General features: G+C 40.8%; 1 long non-coding RNA gene across 4 annotated transcripts in view; it reads right to left on the reverse strand.

Annotated features, from left to right (window-relative positions):
- Positions 1–3,798: 3,798 nt before the first annotated feature.
- Positions 3,799–21,984, reverse strand: part of LOC140594718 (uncharacterized) — a 39,185-nt gene continuing 20,999 nt past the window's right edge. For 2 of the 4 annotated variants that reach the window (XR_011995889.1, XR_011995890.1), the window contains 2 exons: positions 5,193–5,334; positions 3,799–4,941 (listed from right to left, as the gene is read on the reverse strand). This is a non-coding gene — a long non-coding RNA (uncharacterized lncRNA). Of the gene's footprint in view, positions 4,942–5,192; positions 5,335–18,474; positions 20,364–21,565; positions 21,775–21,984 lie in introns of those variants that run through there. The other 2 variants (XR_011995887.1, XR_011995888.1) reach the window with 2 other exon arrangements.

Consider the following 21,984-nt stretch of genomic DNA (forward strand, 5'->3'; position numbering starts at 1 on the left):
TCATTGATAATCCAGCTGGGTGAAGAATACGAGGGTGGAAATCACTCTTCCTCGGAATTTTGAAGGTGTTGCTCAGTTGTCCTCTTGCTCCCAGTGTTGTTCGTTGGACCACGCAAAGCCAAATCTGATTGCCCATCCTCTGTATACGATGTTTATGTTTCTCTCTCTTCTCCCTCCCCCTTCAGATTTTAAGATCTCTTTGCCCCCAATGTTCTGAAATTTCATGATGATGCATCTTGGTGGGTCTCTTTTCATCCTTTTTTTCTGAGCATTTGAAGGGCGCTTCCAATCTGGAACCTCAGGTCCTTCAGTTCTGGTAAATGTTTCTGTATTGTTTCACTGCCTCCCCTAAATGTTCTCTGTTCTTTCTAGAACTCTGTTACTCAGATATTGAACCTCCCAGGGTTACCTTTTCTCTCCTATTTTCCATCTCTTTGTCTTCTTCAGGGATTTCCTCAGATTGATCTTCCAACTGATAGTACATTTTCAGGTCTACTCTCCTGCTTTAACTTTTTTTTTTTTCCTCCTGCTTTAACTTTTAAGGGCTCTTTTTCTCTTAAATTTATGAACACATCATCCTCTTCTTATAACACAAGTGCAATATATTCTTATGCCTTTATGAGTATATTAGTGATAGATTTATTGAATTTTCAAATCACTGTATTCTGTGGGGTTATTTGCTTTTGTTTTGGGCTATCTTTGATGTTGGAAGAAGCCTCTGATTCCTAGGGGAACTGCTTCCTCCCACATTCTCAATCCATGTGAATGAGTTCACCATTTGCTAATTCTTTTGTTGTGTATAATATGTTTAACCTACCTGAGCCTTAGTTTTCTCCTCTGTAAAATGAGGACAGAATCTATTTCAGTAGGGTTGTTATGAGGAGTAAGTGAAATGATACTGAGGATATGGATTATGTGTCTTTTTCAGGCATGGGGAGACTGAACTGCCCAAGATTACACATCTAATCATAGAACTCAAACTCAGATTCCTAATTTGACATGTAATTAGAACTCAATAAATTTTAGCTGTTGTTATTATTACATAATTCATGTGGGACCTACACCATCTCTCAGCTGGAGAGGAGTAAATGACCCAGGCCTGGTCAAAGAAATTTAGCACTGGGATTTTGGCTGGAATGATTTGGAAGAAAAGACTCTTTTTCTGTAGCATAACCCCAGAGCTGCTTTTAGGCCCTCTGTGATGGTTAATTTTATATGTCAACTTGACTGGGCCACAGGATGCCTAGATAGCTGGTTAAACATAATTTCTGGGTGTGTCTGTGAGGGTGTTTCCAGAAGAGATCAGCATTTTAATCGGTGGATTGAGCAAAGAAGATGACCCTCCCCAATGTGGATGGACCTCATCCAACCTACTGAGGGCCTCAATAGAACAAAAAGGTGGAGAAAAGGTTGAATTCACTACCTGCCTGACTACTTAAACTGGAACATTCATCTTCTCCTGACCTCAGCACTCCTGGTTTTCAGCCCTTCAGAACCAGCCTGGAATCTACACCATCAGCTCTCAGGCTCTGAAGCCTTTGAACCACACCCCTGGGCTTGCCTGGGTCTCCTTGCCTCTGTTTCTCTGGAGAACTCTAAAACACCCTGTTTAAAAACACTTGTGGAAGGTGTACCTGAAAGTACAACTAACATAAAATAAAGCTGAATTAAGAAATTCACACATTATTACACATAAGCACATTATTAATGATGATCCTTGGGCACCTGGGTCTGGCCTGCCTGAAGGCATTATGCTCCCTGACTTTCTGGGATTAGGATCCATGACTTTCCAGGATTATGAATCGATACATTCTTTTGCTTTCTCTTAAGTCACTTTTAGTTGAGTTTTTGCAAAAAAAAGAATCCTTTATAATACAAAAACTTGAGAACATACTGTTTCAAACCCATGATTTCACTTTGCATGTCATTATATTTTCATGGTGTTATTTTTCAACATAATTTTATGTCTGATTTATATCTCCTATCAAGCCCATATTAGTGGGCAGATAAATTCTTATCAATTTTTCAATACTATAAATAACAATGAGATGAATGTCCTTATGCCAAATTTCTGCAATATCACAATTATTTCCTGAAAATAAATTCCTAGAAGGGGGGCTTCTAGGTCAGTAGTTATGATTGTAAGACTTCTGCCACATATAGTACAAGTGACCTCTTGAAAGGTGACACCAATTTACACTAGAAATGGGAGAATCCCTATGTCCTCTACCACTGCCTGCAATGGCTAGTATCTTTCTTAACATCCCTGCCAAGTTCATCACACACAGACAGACAGACAAAAGTAGTATCTCATGTTACTTGGCATTTCTTTACTGAGTTGTCTGTCAAGTGTAGATTTTTCAATATTGTGCTGGATTCCATTTGTTAACATTTTATTTAGGAATCCTACATCTATATTCTGAAGTTAGTTCTTCTGGTAATCCTATGTTCTCAGGTTTACTAGTCCTTATTCTAACTTCATTAAATAAACTAATCAATGTAGAGGTTTGAGGATGGACAAATCTGAGTTTGAGTCTGAATTCCATGATTAGATGGTCAATTTAATCTTCCTAGCCCTGAAGAGGGGTGCCCTCTGGGAAGGGGGACAATTAAACCCCACAGAATCTGGGAAGGCTCAGCCCTTGGAGAGTCAAGACACCACAAAAGCTGTGGGTGAGACATGAGGCCAAGATGAGGGGGTGCTTCAAAGTGTGGTACTGAAGGATCAGATCACCAAATTCTTCCCTATCTCACATACACCTGCTAGCACCCTTTCCCACTGGAAAATGAGAGGTTTATCTTTTGAAAGAAGTGAGATGCTCTTGCCTTGTGGAGACCAGATATGGTAGAGGGAATGAGGTGAGGTATGGGACTTGAAGGGGTTCAGGACAAGTCTCCCCAAAATGTGCCACTTTGGCATGTGGACTATTTTGAGCTGAAGGCAATCAAGATCCTGTGGGCCCAAGAGAAACTTTCACCCCTTAACTAGCTAGAAGAATCTAAATTAGGGGTTTTTCCCAGAATAAGAGCTTTCACTAGAGATAAACTTTATCTGAATGACCCATCCAATAGCAGGGTAGATATCTAATCACCAAGCATCTGCTTTTCCTCTTATTGCCCTAGGAATAGATTTCCTCCTCTTTGAACCCCAGGCCTCTATCCCATTCCTTAGTTCAGGATGGCATATGTACCTCACTTTACCTATCTGTGTACCTCTCATATATGTGAGGTTCCTGTACATAGAAACTTAAATTTGATTTTCTCCTGTTAATCTGTCTTATGTCAATTTAATTCTTAGACTGGCTGGAAGGATCTTTGAAGGGTATAGGAAAATTTTTCCTCCCCAAGAGCCTGAAAATGGGGAGATTAAGTGACATTTAGCACTGAATGATGGGGACCTCAGTCCCTCCTCAAACTGCTCCTAGATTTGCAAGTAGCTTACACTACCAAAGCAGGAGACAGGGCACTTCTTATCTGCAGAATTAAACTATTCCAGAGAAAAGACCTCCCTGTTCTAAAACAAAACAAAACAAAACAAAACACACACACACCCAAAACCCCCCCACAAAAACCTCCCTGTTCTAATTAACCTTTGGAGGTATGCTCAAAGACAGCCCCTTAACCTCCTAGTTTCCCTGAGAGACCCACACATCTGCAAACCCTGCTTACATATTCAGAGCTTCCAGTCAGCTTTGTAATGCCTCACAGTTGTGTGAAAAGATATCCAAGGAACAAAACATTGGAAAGAATCACCAAAATGAAAGAGAACAAAACAACAAAAACAATCAAATAAAAGAATTTTTGTTCTTTTACTATAACATTTTTATTGTATATCATATTGTATGTAATTATATGCATAAATTTGTTAAAACTTTTTATCATAACTTATTATCTTGATTTTACTATAATTTCTATCATTACACTATAACAAAACAAAAAGAAATAAAAGAGTACACTGAAATAATTGGGGAGGAAAGGAATGCAGAATAAACCTTTTAAAATATGCTTCTTGACAGAGATGAACACTCATGTTCTTCTGATGTTTCTTTAATGAGAAGCAAGCTTAGTTTCTGTAAGGTTCCAGGTCTCAGGATGACAGAAAGCCGTATCTCATCGGTAATTATGGGAAGAATAAAATGGGAATGTATGACTTGACCTCTCCATTTGTTTTCTTCTTAGGAGCCAGCATGCTGACAGAGACCATGAGTACTCAATTACTGCCCTTCAACCTTTCAGTTGTAAGAGAGGGATAGGAAGGCTCAGTGTGGGACTGTGTTCTCATTACTTTGGTTTAAATGCATAAGTTAACCCAAAATACAAAGGCTTCAAATAAACATTTTCTTTTGCTCACAGATTCTGTGGGTCTGGAATTCAGGTGGGGACACAGCAGATAAGGCCTATCTCTGCTCCATGACGTGTGGGGCATCAGGTGGGAAGGCACCTCAGTTGGAAGACCCGACTACAAGAGGCTGGATTCGCATGAAGGTGCCTTCACTCCCATGTCCAGCATTTGACACAGGCTGTGTACTGAGACCTTTGCTGGAGCTACTGACCGTAGCACCAAAACATGGCCTCTCCCTACAGTCTGGGCTCAGACTTCTTACCCTGCAGCTCAGGGATCCCCAAAACAGCATTCAGCAAATAAAGGAGGCAGCTGCAGCATCTTTTCTGACCTGGCCTCAGAATTCAAACATCATTTCCATCACTCTTTTGGTTACATGTTGAATTACAAACCCACTCAGGTTCACAGTGAGGGTGGAAAGACCCCACCTTTCCATGGATGGAGTATCAAAGGGTTTGTGGACATGTTCTAAAAACACCCCAGGAGAGTCTTAAAGACCCTAAGATCTGATGCAAGGGACAAGACACCCAGAAACAGACAAGGAGTAGCACTGCAGAGTTCTCAGGCTTCTCCCAGCTGTACCTCCAGGCAACCGTGTGCTGCAACAGAAGGGAACTCAATCATCTCCACGGCAACCACCTCCTGAAGGAAGGAGGCAAGAGGGGGGACAGAGGCAGACTCTCCTAGCCCTCCCCCATCCTTCTGATACTACCTTCTTGGCCCTAAGAGCTAGTCCCACAACCAACCCCTACCCCAGTTTCTTTTAGGACTTTGCCCAAACTAAGAAAACCTTTCTTCCTGAGCTGGACCTTTCTCAGAGAAGGTGCAGGACACAGAAAATCCCCTTCACCTCATCAGTCTGAGCTGATGTCTGTCAGCCTTCCTTCCAGATTCCTGGGAATGATTGGTCAAATCCTGGTCAGGTGCTTATCTCTGGACCAATCAGCTGCACTCAGGAACAGGGTGTGAACCTGGTTCATTTCTCGGTTCACCTGTGAATGAGGAGAGGTAAGATTCCCAGAAACCTGGGGAAGGGAACAACCCAATAGATAAGCATTCCCTCTGGGTGACTCTGAGCCCTCAAGCTTCACAGAAATAAAACTTAGAGGAAAAAAAAAAGTGGGAAATGGGCAGACTTCTGGATTTGGCCACATATTCCGGACACTCCCCTTGGGGTGGATGAGATTGGATTATGTCCTAAGAGCAACAGGCATCCCGGCTATTTCTCTACCTAGCAGCCAGGTGCAGCTAGTGAGGTGGTCTTCTCATCACATAACCATCCTTGCTGAGGCTCATCTTTCCCAATGCCTTCCAATACTATCTATGTGGGCAGGAGGGTCAATCATCTAGCAGGGTGTACTGGGAGGTGCCACCTGAGCAAACTTCCCTGAGAATGGATCCAGCCACAAGAATCCTGAAGGATTCAGATTGATTGGCTTTAATGTGGTAAGTGAACTGGATGCAGGCTGTAGTGGGCAAAGGTGGTGGACCAGTTAGGATCCTGCAGCGGGAGCCCAGGCAGCTTCAGCCACGGTGAAGACTGTGACCATATAGAGAAGCTGAAGGACTCGAGACTTTTAACAGATAAGAGCAGCATGCTTGGCAAAGGGAGCAGGCAAGAGTGACTCCCAGATACTGGCCTGCACAACTGAATGTGTGATGGATATGATCCACAGGGACTAGGAACTCTGGATTAGGGCCAGGTTTGGGGAGGAAGATCATGAGTTCAGTTTGGACATATTGAGGTTGAGGTGCTTCTCAATGTCTGGAAGTTGATACACAGCAGGCAGATGGGTACGGGCACCTTCAGAGGAGAGGGTGGGCTGGAGGTATGTGAGCTAACTTCCACCTCACGCAGTGCTCCCACCCAACCAGAATTTATGTCACAGCCTCTTGACTGCCCTGCTGAACTCCAATGGCCTCCTCCATTCCGCTGACACACCAACTGCAGGGAATGTTCCAAAATGGCACTCCCCAGATTGAAACCTTTCATTGATCTTATGATAAAAATTTTCCAGCAAGGTATATGTACCTGGTGTTCCCCTGGCTACATGTTGGGTGGACACAACAGAAGGTCAGATAATAACAACCTGCTGCTGGCATAAATGAGCAGGACTCAGGAGGGCACCATTCTAAAATCTGTATTCTTAACTCGCCACCTGCCGCAAACCTGCTGTGTAAGATCTTCCTTCTGTACGTCTGGATTATATTACAATCTGTAGATTTCTTTTACATTTTCATTGAAATTGAAGATGCATATAGAAAAGTACACATAGTAGTATACGCTCAGTGAGTTTTCACAAACTGAATATATCTGCATAATTAGCATCTAAGATCCTATAGGTTTCTGTGTCACTTTGGCTGTTAGAACAATGATAATTTTAGATATTAAGAGATCTAACCTAGGATCAAATGTCCATTTCTCATCCAGTTCAAATTTTACTCTTTCCCCCAACTGAGGCCCAACTAAGACTCAGAAACTCGGCAAACTTCTTGTCCCAAGAAGCCTCCTACCATGCTTCCTGACCAACACAGGGCAGGCTTGATTCTGTTGCTCCATCAGCGTGTAACTGAAGGAGAGGCTGGCCCCTCCTTCTGGAGAAGTGCCCCAAGTCTTTACAAATGGTTCTTTCAAAATCACCTAACTGGGCCACATGGGGCTACCAACTCCTCAAAAAAATGACTGTACAGTTTCTTCCCAGATGATCCTTTCCTTCCGTTAAATGTATACCAGAAGAGAAGAACTAAGACTGATAAATGCAAAAGAAATGCCAGAATTAAAATATCACCATTTTGGAATCCCTAATGAAATAATGGCTCCAGGTGGTGACCATGGCCAGCAAGGAAAGTCATTGGGTGAGAGGCCAGTGGGATACACTCCGGCAGAGGGATCAAGCTGGTCACAGCCGAACCCAGTAATGATGAATCTCAGGATCGTCCGAAGTGATTCAACCAAATACTATGTTCCTTCTGATATGATGCAAGAGGAAAACCATAGCACCATCTGTAAGCATTCTTATCAAAAAATAGAAAAAGAAAATTGGACTCAAATCTAACCAAACCTCAGATCTACTACCAGGTTACAGACACACACTAAACCACATTGTAAGAACACCATCTGCCTAATCCAGTTTGTGGGAAATTATACAGAACAGATGACTCAATTTCCCAAGAAATATAAAGGCACAAGAGGTGTGATTTAAAAGGGATGGTGACAGAGAGCTTTTTTGGGTCGGGGGTGGGGGTGAAGAAATTGTTCTATAACCTGATTGTGGTAGGAATCACATGAATCTACACATGTGTGAAAATAGAATTGCACACCAAAAAGTCAATTTTACCATATGATAATTTACTTTTTAAAAGATTATTTATTTATTTGAGAGAGAGCAAGCAAGCAGGGGGAGGAAGAGGGACAAGCAGACTCCGTGCTGAGCGTGGAGCCCGAAGCAGGGTTCAATCTCACTAGCCCGAGATCATGGCCTGAGCCGAAACCAAGAGTTAGACACTTAACTGACTGAGCCACCTAGGTGCCCCTACCCTATATGTTAATTTTTAAAAAATCAGTAATATGAAAGGTTACAAAAGAGACTATGGAGAACTACTAGAGATTAACAGGAGAGAGAGGTCAACTGAATACAATGTGATTCAAAGAAACCAACTTTTAAAAAGACCTTTTTAAAAACTGGGGAAAATGTGAATGTGTACTGACTAGTAAAGATTATGATGCTATTATATGGCACATTGTGATCAATGAGATGCTGATAATAATATGGTGGCTGTTTTCTTTTCTTTTTTTTTTTTTTTTTGGCGGCTGTTTTCTAAAGTCTTTATCAGTAAGAGAGATGTACTAAAATATTTAAAGGTGAACTGATATGATGTCTGAGATATGCCTTAAAATATTCCAGAAAAAATACATATAATATAGTAAATACATAGTGGATGACAGAGTAAGAGGGGGTTTTGTCTCTTGTTCACTCTGTTCCCTCAGACATCTACCTATTGGGATGTGTGGCACATAGTGGATACTTAGCCAGCATTAGCTGAATGGATGAATAACCCATTTGAATCATCACTCCTGTCACTGCCTGTTCTCCAAACTGCCACCACGCACACCTCTGCTGATGCTTCTACCTCTTAGCTCTCCTGTCACCCCTAACTCCTCTGGTACACAGCTCTGCCACTTGTTGGTGAACCCATGTCTAAAGCCATGCTCAGATAGAAAAAAAAAAGAAAAAACTCATTGTCTTCACTGGTATCATCTCCTCCCAAAGTCCAGTGTTCAAGTTCAATACAAGTTTTGCCTTTTTATTTTTTAAGATTTTATTTATTTGAGAGAGAGAGCAAGTGAGAGAGAAATACAGAGAGCGAGAGAGCGGGAGAGCATGAGCAGGGGTGGGGAGGGGCAGAGGCAGGAGCAGACTGCCCACTAAGCAGGGAGCCCAACATGATGTGAGCCAAAGGCAGATGCTTAACCAACTAAGCCACCTAGGTGCCCCCTAAACTCCCCTCTTTAGACTCCCCTGACTCTTCCATCTTTGTACTGTGAGACCTCAATTAGAATTCTTCTGCATTTTATTTTTGTTGTCACTACAGGGCTGCTACCCCCAGTAGACAGTGGGTCATGACAATAATAGTACCATCACACACTAATCCAATAGTCACTAGTCCAGTCATTTCACATATACTGACCTTTAATCCTCAAAAAAATAATTGTGTAGGTATATTATTTTTCCAGTTTGACAAAGGAAGAAATTGAAGCACAAAGGAGATGAAATAACTTACCTAAAGTCACACATCTAGTAATGGTAGAACAAAAGCAGGTGGTCTGGATCCAGTCTGCATTTTTTTTTATAACTATCCCAAGATTGCTCTTTATTACAATTTTCTCCAAACTGCTTTTTGTGATGTAATTGTTTCAAATCCAAGTCCCTATACATCCCTTTATTATGTTTTTTTGTAAATTTTTAAAAGTAATCTCTACACCCGATGTGGGGCTCAAATTTACAACCCTGAGATCAAGAGTCACATGCTCTACTGACTGAGCCAGCCAGGTGCCCCTCTTTATTATGTTGTCACCTGCTGATTGACGTGTGTCCCTGGTGTGGAGGCAGTCATAGTCCACCCTGTCTTACAAGGCTATCCTCTGCCACCAGAAGACCAGTGCTCACACCTGCACGTTCCTTTATCCTAAAGGACTCTGTAATGACCAATGACACTGTAAGAAATATGTAGTGAATAATCTCTGATCCCATTAAATACTTTTATCTCCTACATCATTAGGTAGCATCTGCTTCTCTCCAACCTGAAACTCTCCCTAAACTGCAGCCTTGTATATCCAACTGCCTACTTGACATTTACATTTGGATCTCAAAACAACAGTTGTTGATGATCCCCCCCAAAATGCGATCAGAGAGGGGCACCTGCGTGGCTCAGCCAGTTAAGTGGCTAATTCCTGATTTCAGCTCACCATCTCATAGAATTTCTTTGACTACTGTTTAAAATTGCTGCCCTGTTCTTTGAAGCATTGCTATCCCTTTCCCTTCTCTATGTCTCTCCATACCATGCATTTCATATTTTATCATTTGTTAACGTCTTTCTCTCCTCACCAATGTAAGAGCTCAATATAGCAGGGACTTAGTCTTGTTTTCACTGCTATATCCTCAGTGTGTAAAATAGGACTGGCACGTGGCACATAGGGGCATGAAGTGCATAGCATGGACTCAATCATAGATCGAGCCCTGTCTTGGGCTCCATGCTGAGCAGGGAATCTGCTTGAGATTCTCCCTTTCCCTCTGCTCCTCCCCCCTAGCACAATCAATCAATCAATCAATGATTAGAGAGATTGCCAAGTTGTAGCTGGACACATGGACACCCATCAGCCTCCCTTGCGGGGAGCTGTGGTCATGTGGCAGAGTCCAGCTCCTGACAACGATCTTACACAGCGTCTCTTACAAGAGCATTGCATGCTTAACCATGACCTCTGTTGGCTCTAGTGTGAAGCTTCCCATTTGTATTTATCTACAGAACACATTTCAAGTTTTAATAAATTCACGAAATGACCACAGGATTCAAGATAGGTACTAAACAGTTAAATTTCAAAAGGAAAAAAAAAGAATAAAAGGCTAAAAGAAAGGAAGGGGTGAATGAACAAACACAGGAAGGAAAAAAGAGAGGGAGGAGGAAGGGAGAGATAAGGAGGGATAGAAGGAGGAAGGAAAGAGGGAAAACTCGTCTGAAAATTCAAGAGATGACCAAATCTGACAATTAAAATCTATAAAATATTGTGTGAAATATTTAAAAACACCTAAATAAATGAAGACATATATCATGTTGATTGTTCAGAAGACTCAGTATAGTGATGTCAATTCTTCCTAAATTGATCTATAGATTAACACAATGCCAATAAGTACCAGACAGCTATTTTGTCGAACTAGACAGTCTGAATCTCAAATTTAAAGAGAAAAGCAAAGCATCTAGAATATTCAAAACAATCTGGAAAAATAAGAGCAAAGTTGGAGGACATATACTACCTTTTAAGACTTACTATAGAACTACCTAAACATAGTTAATATACTCTATTATTACATATTAACATAAGTTAATATATGAAATGGCAATATATATCACTAGCAATGTAACATTGGCATAAGGATAGACATATAAATCCATGGAGTAGAATCCAGAAATAGACCCACACATATATAGTCAATTGATCATCAACAAAGTCTCCAAGTTAATATATAAGTTTTCTCAACAAAAGGTGCTGTAATAGGGATACCTGGGGGGCTCAGTGGTTAAGCATCTGCCTTTGGCTCGGGGCATGATCCCAGCTTCCTGGAATCGAGTCCCACATGGGGCTCCCTGCAGGGAGCCTGCTTCTCCCTCTGCCCGCGTCTCTTCCTCTCTGTGTGTCTCTCATGAATAAATAAAGTCTTTTTTTAAAAGGTGCTGGAATAACTGGATGTTTATATACAAAAAAGTGGATCACAACTCTTACCTGATACCACATGCAAAGATATTTCAAAGTAAATGACAAACCTCAGTGTAAGAGTTGAAACTATAATACTTTTACACAAAAATTTGAGATAAAAATTTTAAAACTTTGATTTGGGTGAAGTATTCATGGGAGAAAAAAATATATCAACTATAAGAAAAAAATTCATAAACCAGAAATCATCAAAATTGAAAACCCGCTCTCTTCAAAAGACACTATTAAGGCAATGAAAAGCCAAGCCAAAGACTGGGAGAAAATATTTGTAAAACATGTATCTAATAAAAGAATTGTCTCCAGGACAGCCTGGTGGCTCAACAGCTTAGCGCCACCTTCAGCCCAGGGCCTGATCCTGGAGACCCAGGATCGAGTCCCACTTTGGGCTCCCTGCATGGAACCTGCTTCTCCCTCTGCCTGTGTCTCTGCCTCTCTCTCTGTTTCTCATGAATGAATAAATAAATCAAATATTGTTTTAATTTTTATTTATTTATGATAGTCACACACAGAGAGAGAGAGAGAGAGAGGCAGAGACATAGGCAGAGGGAGAAGCAGGCTCCATGCACCGGGAGCCCGACATGGGACTCGATCCCGGGTCTCTAGGATCGCGCCCTGGGCCAAAGGCAGGCGCCAAACCGCTGCGCCACCCAGGGATCCCCATAAATAAAATCTTAAAAATAAATAAATAAATTCACCTAAGTAAAAAACTAGGAATCAATGCTGCAGAGAATGGTCAAGTTCTGATGCTGCTGTCTTGACTGCTTTATCTGCAGCTTGGTTCCCTTTAAAAAAAAGAAAAAAGAATTGTCTCCAGATAATATAAAGAACTTTTACAACTCCATAATAACAAGGCAAACAACTCAATAAAACAAAATGGGCCAAATATTTTAATAGACCCATTACCAAAGAAGATCTATGAGTGGCAAATGAGCACATGAAAAGATGTTCAACATCGTCAGTCACCAGGGAAATGCAAATTAAAACCAGAATGACTAAAACTTAAAAGCCTGTCAATACCAAATGTTGGTGAGGATGGACAGCAACTGGGGCATTGCTGGTAGGAAAGGAAAAATGGCAGAACTACTTTGGAAAAGAGTTTGACAGTTTCTTGTAAAGTTAAACATACAATTACCATATGATTCAGCAATTCCACCCCAAGGTGTTTAGCCCAAGAAATGAAAACAGAAGCCCACACAAAGACCTAACAATGTATGTTAATAAAAGCAGTAAATCATGTTGAAAGCAGCATTATCGGGATGCCTGGGTGGCTCAGGGGTTGAGCGTCTGCCTTTGGCTCAGGGCGTGATCCCAGGTCTGGTGATGGAGTCCCACATCAGGCTCCCTGCAAGGAGCCTGCTTCTCTCTCTGCCTATGTCTCTGCCTCTCTCTCTCATGAGTAAATAAATAAATCTTTAAAAAAAAAAAAAAAGCAGCATTTTCCACAAAGTCAAAAACTGGAAATGATCCAAATGTGCACCAACAGATAATCAGATAAACAAATTGTGGTATTTGTATACAATGGGATATTTCTCCACAAAAAAATAAGAGGAATGACCTAAAAATGAAATAGAAGTAGATACACATTTCCCTGTTCTTCCCACCAAGTACAGCTAAAAACTACAAACATTATCTAGAACACACACATAAAAAGACTCCAAAAGGTAGGGAATAAAAAAAAAAAGATAGCGATAAGATAAGATAGGCTGGCTATCTCAGAAATGAAATGGTAGTGAGTTCCCAGGGTTTTTGCCTCATATGTCTGGGCTGGATGCTGGAGAAGCTGCCAACCTGGGAACACTAATAGGTACAAACAAAAAAATCCCCAAGAAATTTCTCTGGCCAACAGAAGAAGAATGGGGCCAACGAGCAAGACAGAAAACTTTTAGACACAATTTCTCTATGCCAGCCAATCACCAGGAAAAAGACCACAGTCCTATCATCAACCCCATCAGCAAATGCTGAATGGACAGCCCCAAGTTCTACTCTTGTCTGGCTATAATGAGACACCTCTAACATTCCCCTGCTGGTATTGGTATCAGAAAAAAATCTGGTGGAGAACCAGGACTTTCATCTCTACTTAGTGTTGATAAGGTTGCCCTTTCAAAACATCAGGGGAGACCATGTGCGGATCCTAGACTTCCATCCCCAACCAGTGATAACAAGGTGCCAATCCCGCCCCACCAAGTCAGAAGAGGCCAACTGAATTGGCAGAATGGATTAAAACACATGCCCCAAGAGCACTCTGTTGAGTGAAAAACAGCCAATCTCAAAAGGTTACATGCTATATGATTCCATTTATATAACAATCTAGAAATGACAAAATTATAGAGATGGTGAACAGATTAGTAATTGCCAGTGGTTAGTGATGGTGAAAGGAAAGTATGAAACCAAGGAGAGTTTTGGAGTAATGGAAGAGCTCTGCAGCTTACTTGCAATGGTAGACTCATAAATCTACACGTGATAGAATGACACAGAGCTATATAGACTCCTTGTACCAGCATCAATTTCCTTTGTGAAACTGTCCTCTAGTTAACATTAATATGTACGTGGGACCTCTTTGTCCTGTTTTTGCAATTTCCTGTGAATCTATAAATATTTCAAACTAAAAAGCTTTTTTAAAGAAATGAACAAAAATAAAAAATAAAAAAAAACATAAAGAAATGAACAACTGATACCTATAATAAAGTGGATAAATCACAAAGACATTACACTGAGTGGCTACAAAAAAGAATATGAGGGGCACCTGGGCAGCTCAGTGGTTGAGCGTCTTGCCTTCGACTCAGGTTGTGATCCTGGGGTCCTGGGACCGAATCCTGCATCCCGCAGGGAGCCTGCTTCTTCCTCTGCCTCTTTCTGTGTCTCTCATGAATAGATAAATAAAATCTTTTAAAAAGAGAGTATATGATATATGATTCCATTTACATATAACCCTAGATAAGACAAATCTAATCTATGGTGACAGAAAGCAAACCAGTTGTTGCCTAGGGCCAGGGAGCTTGACTGGTGTAGGGCACAAAGAAACATTTTGGGGTTAATGAAAATATTCAATGTATTTATGTGGTCATAGACACAAGAATGTATAAATCTGTGAAAACTCATGGGAATGTACTATACATACATTTTATTGTACATAAACTATACCTCACCAAAGTTGATGTAAAATTACTTCACAAGAAAACAAAAAAAAATCCCTAGTCACATAATTTTATGAAGAAAAATATTCTAACATACAGTAAAATATTTAGTTGCTCACAGGTTGGCACAGCTTTTAAGTCACTTTTTCTTGGACGCAGACCACAGATGCCCCCGTACCCCAGTTTAGAAACTGTGCCCCTCCCTTACCCCTTGCATTATTCAGGATTCTTTGTTCACATGTAACAGAAATTCAATTCAAAGTGGCTTTTAAAAAAAAAAGACATTTATTGGTATCTATAATTTAAAAAGTCAGAAGTAGTCTGACCTCAGATGTGGCGGGATCAAAGGGGTAAAAACACTATCATCAGGATTCGGCCCTTCTTCTCCATGACCCAGCTTTCCTTTCCTCTATGTCGGCTTTATTCTCTGACAGAGTTCCTCCAAGTGGAAGGCACTGTGATCAACAGGACTAGAGTCTACAAGGTTGGCAGCCACGGTGAAAACACAAAGACTTCATTCCTCCCATTTCCACCAAAGTCTCAGAAGTAGGCTTCATTGGCTCTGGTGAGCCAGTCTTGGGCCAAGTGTCCCCCTCTTGACCAACCACGTGTCCCAGAGGACATGGTACTATCACTGACTGGTATTCAATGGCTTGGTTACCAGTAGACAAGGAACAAAACCATTAGGCACCCTGGGATTCAACAACTATCTACATTCTAGTAAAAGCAACAAGAGTCTGAAAACAAAGCAAAAAAACAAACAAGTAAACACACGAATTTCTGACAGACTGAGCAGGTTTTCAGATTTGTTCTCCTCTGGAAAAGGATAACAAGTACTGACACATTAAACTTAATAAGCTTCTTTGAGGAGTCTGGAGTTATGAGTTCATACATGTAAAAAGCACGTAGATGAGTGTCTGGCCCAAGGTAAGTACTGTAGAACTGTTAGCTAACATCACAGAAGCATCCTGGAGGAGGAAAAAGAACATATCCTAACAGGCATGCTGGAGGTGAAGAATTGTTTAATCTAAATATTCAAAGAAATGTAACCCAATTTTGTAACAAACTGGTGAAGCAGGATATATTGGTTAAACTTCTTTTGCTTCTTTGATTCATAGTTTGAGAATCATGAGACTATTTCTTTTTTTTTTTTTTTAATTTTTATTTATTTATGATAGTCACAGAGAGAGAGAGGCAGAGACATAGGCAGAGGGAGAAGCAGGCTCCATGCACCGGGAGCCTGATGTGGGATTCGATCCTGGGTCTCCAGGATCACACCCTAGGCCAAAGGCAGGCGCCAAACCACTGCGCCACCCAGGGATCCTGCATGAGACTATTTCAAAATTATCTTTTCAGGGGTACCTGAGTGGCTCAGTGGTTGAGCGTCTGCCTTCAGCTCAGGGTGTGATACTGGGGTCCTGGGATCGAGTCCCACATTGGGCTCCCTTGCAGGGAGCCTGCTTCTCCCTCTGCCTGTGTCTCTGGCTCTCTCTGGCTCTCTCATGAATAAATAAATAAAATATTTTTAAAAATTATCTTTTCAATCCCCAATACAAGGGGAGTTGATAAGGAATAAATCAATACCAATACCCAATGCTGATTACAAGTTGGCAGGCTGATAGAAACTAGAGTCTACCTTCTGCACCAAACTTTAACCATAGACACAATAGGAAATATAGGTAAACGAATACCTATGCTCGAAAATTAGAAAGTGAATGGTTGGTAGGAAAGAGAGGGAGAACTTGCTAAAATACAGAAGACATACTAGATTGAAAGGGAAAACCAGCCTAGAACATTAGCAGGAATACAGAAAAAGGATTATATTCCTTTCCCCCAGGAGGAAACAAGACCAATGCCCTGAGGTGTGGGAGCTGTGTGGAAGCCATCCATAGGGAATATGGAGCAATCACACTCTGAGCTTCGCCAGCAGCACATCCACCAACTTCCAACTTTCAGTGGAAGCAAACAGAATGCAACTCTGACAGTGACACCAGCCCTTCTCCCCAACTGAGCTGTGAAAACCAATACAGCACACAATCTAATAGATAACATCAACTGTGAAGAGGAGTACGCAAAAAAAGAATTAGGAGGCAGTTGAGATGTTTCTAACGTCCTAAGAGTGATGTACGCTCAAAAACTGGAAGAGCTTACTGAACTCTAACTCCGAAACGCTATATGTTAATTAAATGAATTTAAATAAAATAATTTTTTTTTAACTGGAAGAACTTAAACCTAGTGAAACAGAATTAATAAAGTATCAGAATAGGACTTTAAGTAAAATAATACCCTCCGAGACATAAAGGTAGGTAGTGCAATCATGAAACAGGAGCTGGAAGTTATTAAATGGAGCAATTAGAGAAGGAGGGCATGAGAAAGTGGAATTACTGAGATTACAACTCAGTGGCAGAATGGACACACCTAAAGAGTGAATTTGTGAGTTGGAAGACTCAGCCAAGGAATTCTCTCAAAGTACGAAACACAGAAATATCACTTTTATTGTAAAGCAAAGAAGAAATATGGAGAATAAATCCAGAAGTTCTAACATCCATCCAAAATTTCAAGAAGCGGAGATGAAGGGGAAAAAATGGAAGGGTAGCATTAAAGAAAAAGAAATGATCTTGCAAGTAATCATGAAGGACTGGAGCTCTTTCCTCTTTGCGCATTCCTTTCTCCACCAAAATTCCAGGTAAGGGCTTTTTAAAAAGCATAATTACAAAAGGAATTGGAGATTGTTGGTTTGCAAACTGGCCTTGTGTGCAGAGAGGGCAAGGAAAGAGTCAGATCACTCTAGATTGCCACATGGCAGTTTTAATAAGCAAGGGAACTTACTTATGAAGCTTGTCTGGGGTGGCTGCAAGACGAGCAGCTCTCCACACCTTCCTGCCAATCTTAAAAGTTTATAAAGAAGCCATAGATGGGCTCAGTCACACATACCATCCAGATGGTCTCCACACACATTGTTTTCTGTGTCCTTGAAAATGGTTCCCACCATGGGAGTACTGGGGAGAGCACAGATTCCAGGCCTGGGGGTGGGGGTGGGGACGGGGCGGGGGGGGGGGGGGGGGGGGGCAGGGCGAGGAGCCTCCAATGCCTGAGTGCAGCTCTCAGGTGAACTGCGATCATGTCTTCTTGACCACTCTCCCAACAGAGATGATGCAAGGATAGATAAGAGATGACATCTATAAATTTGGAAGCTGAAAGCAGGTGGAAAAGTGGCCATGAATTTAGCACACTAGAGAAAGTTAAAAGTCAAATGTCTATAGGGATGTGGGTGGGCCAGTCCACACAGATCCCCCAGAAAAGCTCAGGAACTGGAATACCAATGAACCTTGCAGTTAGGGGTGTAGGGGAGACTGAGCAGAGTACAACTGCTTGAAAATCTGAGTGAGAAGCAAGCAAATGGCCCCATAGTCTATCATCATCCCACTCAGGCAATTCTCTCTCCTTCTCCCCAAAAGAAGACTAAAAATTCATCCTCTTATAGGGAAGGGGAATCTGGGTTCAGGGCATCAAGTGGGTGTGCCCTACTGAAAACAGAAAATCTAAGTGAAAGTCAACATGCCAAAAGGTGAGACCCCTGTCCTCTTTCTCCAAATGCTGCCAAGAATGCTGATGGCCAGGCTTACATACCCCAAACAGGAAACTGGAATGTTACTCTCTGGAGAAACGAAGCATCCCACTAAGAAATGCCTACAAATAATGATACTGAAGGTCCCACACCAATGGGTTGGTCTCTGCTCATTCCTTTGAAAGCCCAACAGGTACAATCACTTTCTTAAGTGCCTCAGTCTTAAATATGAAGAGAAAGCCAAGGATCACCAGACATTTACAGAGAGAAAGGGACCAAAAACGAACAAACAGACAAAAAACAAAACCAAAAAACCCCACAGGAACAGTGCAGGAATAGGGTTTTTTCAACTCTAATTATCATGAATTAATTTCAATTATAATTATCATGTTCAGAAATATTAGAGGAGACTTAACATCCTTGAAACAAGAGCAGGGTGGGGTATTTTTTAAAGTTTTTATTTAAATTTCAGTTAGCATACAGTGTAATATTAGTGCCAAGTGTACAATATAACAATTTGACTCTTCCATACACCATCTGGCATCCATCACAAGTGCACTCCTGAATCCCCATCACCTATTTCACCCATCCTCCCCCTTACCTCTCCCATGGTAACCATCAGTTTGTTCCTTTTCTTGTTTCTTAAATTCCACATATGAGTGAAATCATGTGGTATTTGTCTTTCTCTGACTTACTTAGCATAATACTCTCTAGCTCCATCCATGTCATTACAAGACTTCCTTCTTTTATGGCTGAATAATATTCCATTGTATCTATACCATATCTTCTTCACCCATTCATCAGTCGATAGACATCTGTGTCCATAATTTGCTATTGCAAGTGATGCTGTATAAACATCAGCATGCATGTACCCATTCAAATCAGTGTTTTTGTATTCTTTGGGTAAATACCTAGTAGTGCAATTGTTGGATCCTGAGGTAATTCTACTTTCAACTTTTTGAGGACCCTCCATACTGTTTTCCACAGTGGCTGCACCCACGTGCATTCCAACCAACAGTGCACAAAGGCTCCTTTTTTCTCCACATCCTCACCAACACCTGTTGTTCCTTGTGTTGTTGATTTTTGCCATTCTGACTGGTGTGAGGGGATATCTCATTGTGATTTTAATTTGCATTGCCTTGATGATAAGTGACGTTGAGCATCTTTTCGTGGGTCTGTTGGCCACCTGCACTTCTTCTTTGGGAAAATGTCTATTCATATCTCATCCTTATTTTTTAATTGGATTATTCATATTTTGGTGTTGAGGTTTATAAGTTCTTTTTTTTTAATTTTTATTTATTTATGATAGTCACAGAGAGATAGAGAGAGAGGCAGAGACACAGGCAGAGGGAGAAGCAGGCTCCATGCACCGGGAGCCCGACGTGGGATTCGATCCCGGGTCTCCAGGATCGCGCCCTGGGCCAAAGGCAGGCGCCAAACCGCTGTGCCACCCAGGGATCCCTATAAGTTCTTTATGTATTTTGGGTACTAGCCCTTTATCAGATATGCCACTTGTAAATATCTTCTCCCATTATGTAGGCTGCCTCTTAGTTTTGTTGTTTCCTTCACTGTGCAGAAGCTTTTTATTTTGATAAAATCCCAATGGCTTATTTTTGCTTTTGTTTCCCTTGCCTCAAAAGATCTATCTAGAAAGAAGTTGCTACAGCCAATATTAAAAAAAAAAAAAATTACTGACTGTGTTCTCTTCTAGAATTTTTATGGTTTCATGTCTCACAGTTAGGTCTTTAATCCACTTTGAATATATTGTTATGTATGGTGTAAGAAAGTGGTCCAGTTTCATTCTTCTGCATGTTGCTGTCATGTTTTCCCAACATCATTTGTTGAAAAGACTGCCTTTTTTCTATTGGATATTCTTTCCTGCTTTGTCCAAGATTAGTTAACCATATATTTGTGGGTCCATTTCTGGGCTTTTTATTCTGCTCCATCTATCTGTGTGTCTATTTTTGTGCCAGGACCAAACTGTTTTGATGACTATAGCTTTGTAGTATATCTTGAAGTCTGGAATTGTGATACCTCTAGTTTTGCTTTTCTTTATTAAGGTTGCTTTAGCTATGCAGAGTCTTTTGTGGCTCCATACAAATTTTAGGATTGTTTTTCCTAGCTCTGCAAAAAATGCTGGTGGAATTCTGATATGGATTACAATAAATCTGTAGATTGCTTTGGGTAGTATAAACATTTCAACACTTCTTGTTCTTCCAATCCACGAGCATAGAATGCCTTTCCATTTCTCTGTGTCATCTTTAATTTCTTTCATCAGTGTTTTATAGTTTCCAGAGTACAGGTCTTTCACCTCTTTGGCTAGGTTTACTCCTAGGATCATTGTTTTTGGTGGAGCAAAGTGTTTTTTAAAAGTAATGAAAAACAAAACAGAAAAGATTCAATAACAAATATTTTTAATTTAATAGAAAAAGTGAAGATGAAGTTGAGGAAATCTCTAACTAGTAGCGAAAAAGAGCTGGAAATTAGAAGAAGTAATATGTGGACTTTTTTTTTTTTTAAAGTAGGCTCCACACCCAGCACAGAGCCCAGTATATGGACTATTAATCGGATGTTTAAGTTGCTGTATTTTGAGATTTCTTTGTTATGGAAATTAGCCTGTCCTTACACTAACAAAAATACCTTCAAAATTCTGAGGGAAGTTCATTTCCCATCCTGGATTCTAGGCCTGGACAAATTACCAATCAAGTGTGAGTTGAATAAAGACATTTTCAAATATGCAAGATCTCAAGAAATGTACCTCATAAGCATTCCTTAGAAAGCCACTGGAGCAAATGCTCATGCCAGCCACTGGGTACACAATAAATAAATATGTAAGTACTATCTCACTAACCATTTTTCCATATATTTTACTGATAAATCACCATATCTAACGTGGACCCATGAGTTCTGCAATACAGTTTAACCAAATCATTTATACAGATAGGGGGCCTGCAAAAAATTATTTGCTTGAGATCCTGCAGAGACAACCCTAATCAAAGCAATGGAGACTTTTACAAGTCTGATCACCTAGATATAACACTTTACAACACTGATCACCTAGATATAAGAATGAAGAGGTTATAAGTAAGCTTTGGGAAGGGATTCATTACAGGGATCAGGGCAGAAGGTGACACTGAAGAGTCAAAGAGAGAATGGTTGATGAGAATATCAATCAAGCCCATGACTGTTCTTGGGCTATTCCACTTGCTTGTTACATGTGTGACTTTGAGGACATTCCTTCCCCTCTTTGAGCCTTAGTGCTCTCATTTATGTAAGTGAAGTAATGATATCTACTTCTCGAGTCTTGTAGAATTGCATACATTCATTTTCTTACTCTCATCAAACACACACACACACACACACACACACACACACACACACACACCACACACCCTGACTGCAGCCAATTGTTGCTTGGGATGGGGATGGCAATGTATGAATCTTAAGAGAGTCAGTCTTTGCTCTCTTCAATTTACAGACACTCATGGAAAAGACAACAGTACCTAAGAATTTAATCTTAAGAAATCACTTACATATGTGGCTAAAGTAGCAGATGGCCTATTATATACAAAACAGCTTGAAGAGCCGTCATGATTTCAGAAAGCCAGGAGGCAGGGCAGAGTCTGAAGAGGAGATGAGACTATGAGAAATATGTCGTTTTGCACCATAAGAAAAATATGGACTTTCCTCAAGTATGCCATTGCTGAGGGAGGGTGGAAGAGGGGAAAGGAGGTGAGAGGGCCTGAGAATAAACAGAAATAAGATACAGTAAGAATTTTCCACAACAAGGCACCTCTGGCTTGGGTATGGGGGTTGCTGGAGGTCAGGTCAGCCAGAGAGAACTTTCTGGTGGAAAGAATGACTGCAAAAAGTGTTTAGAATATAGACGGCTGATATTAAGTCTTACAAAATCTGGGCTTTATTTTAAATTTTGATATCTTGTTCAGCACAT

This window comes from Vulpes vulpes, chromosome 12 (genome assembly GCF_048418805.1).
Source record: "Vulpes vulpes isolate BD-2025 chromosome 12, VulVul3, whole genome shotgun sequence".
Taxonomy (NCBI): Eukaryota; Metazoa; Chordata; class Mammalia; order Carnivora; family Canidae; genus Vulpes; species Vulpes vulpes.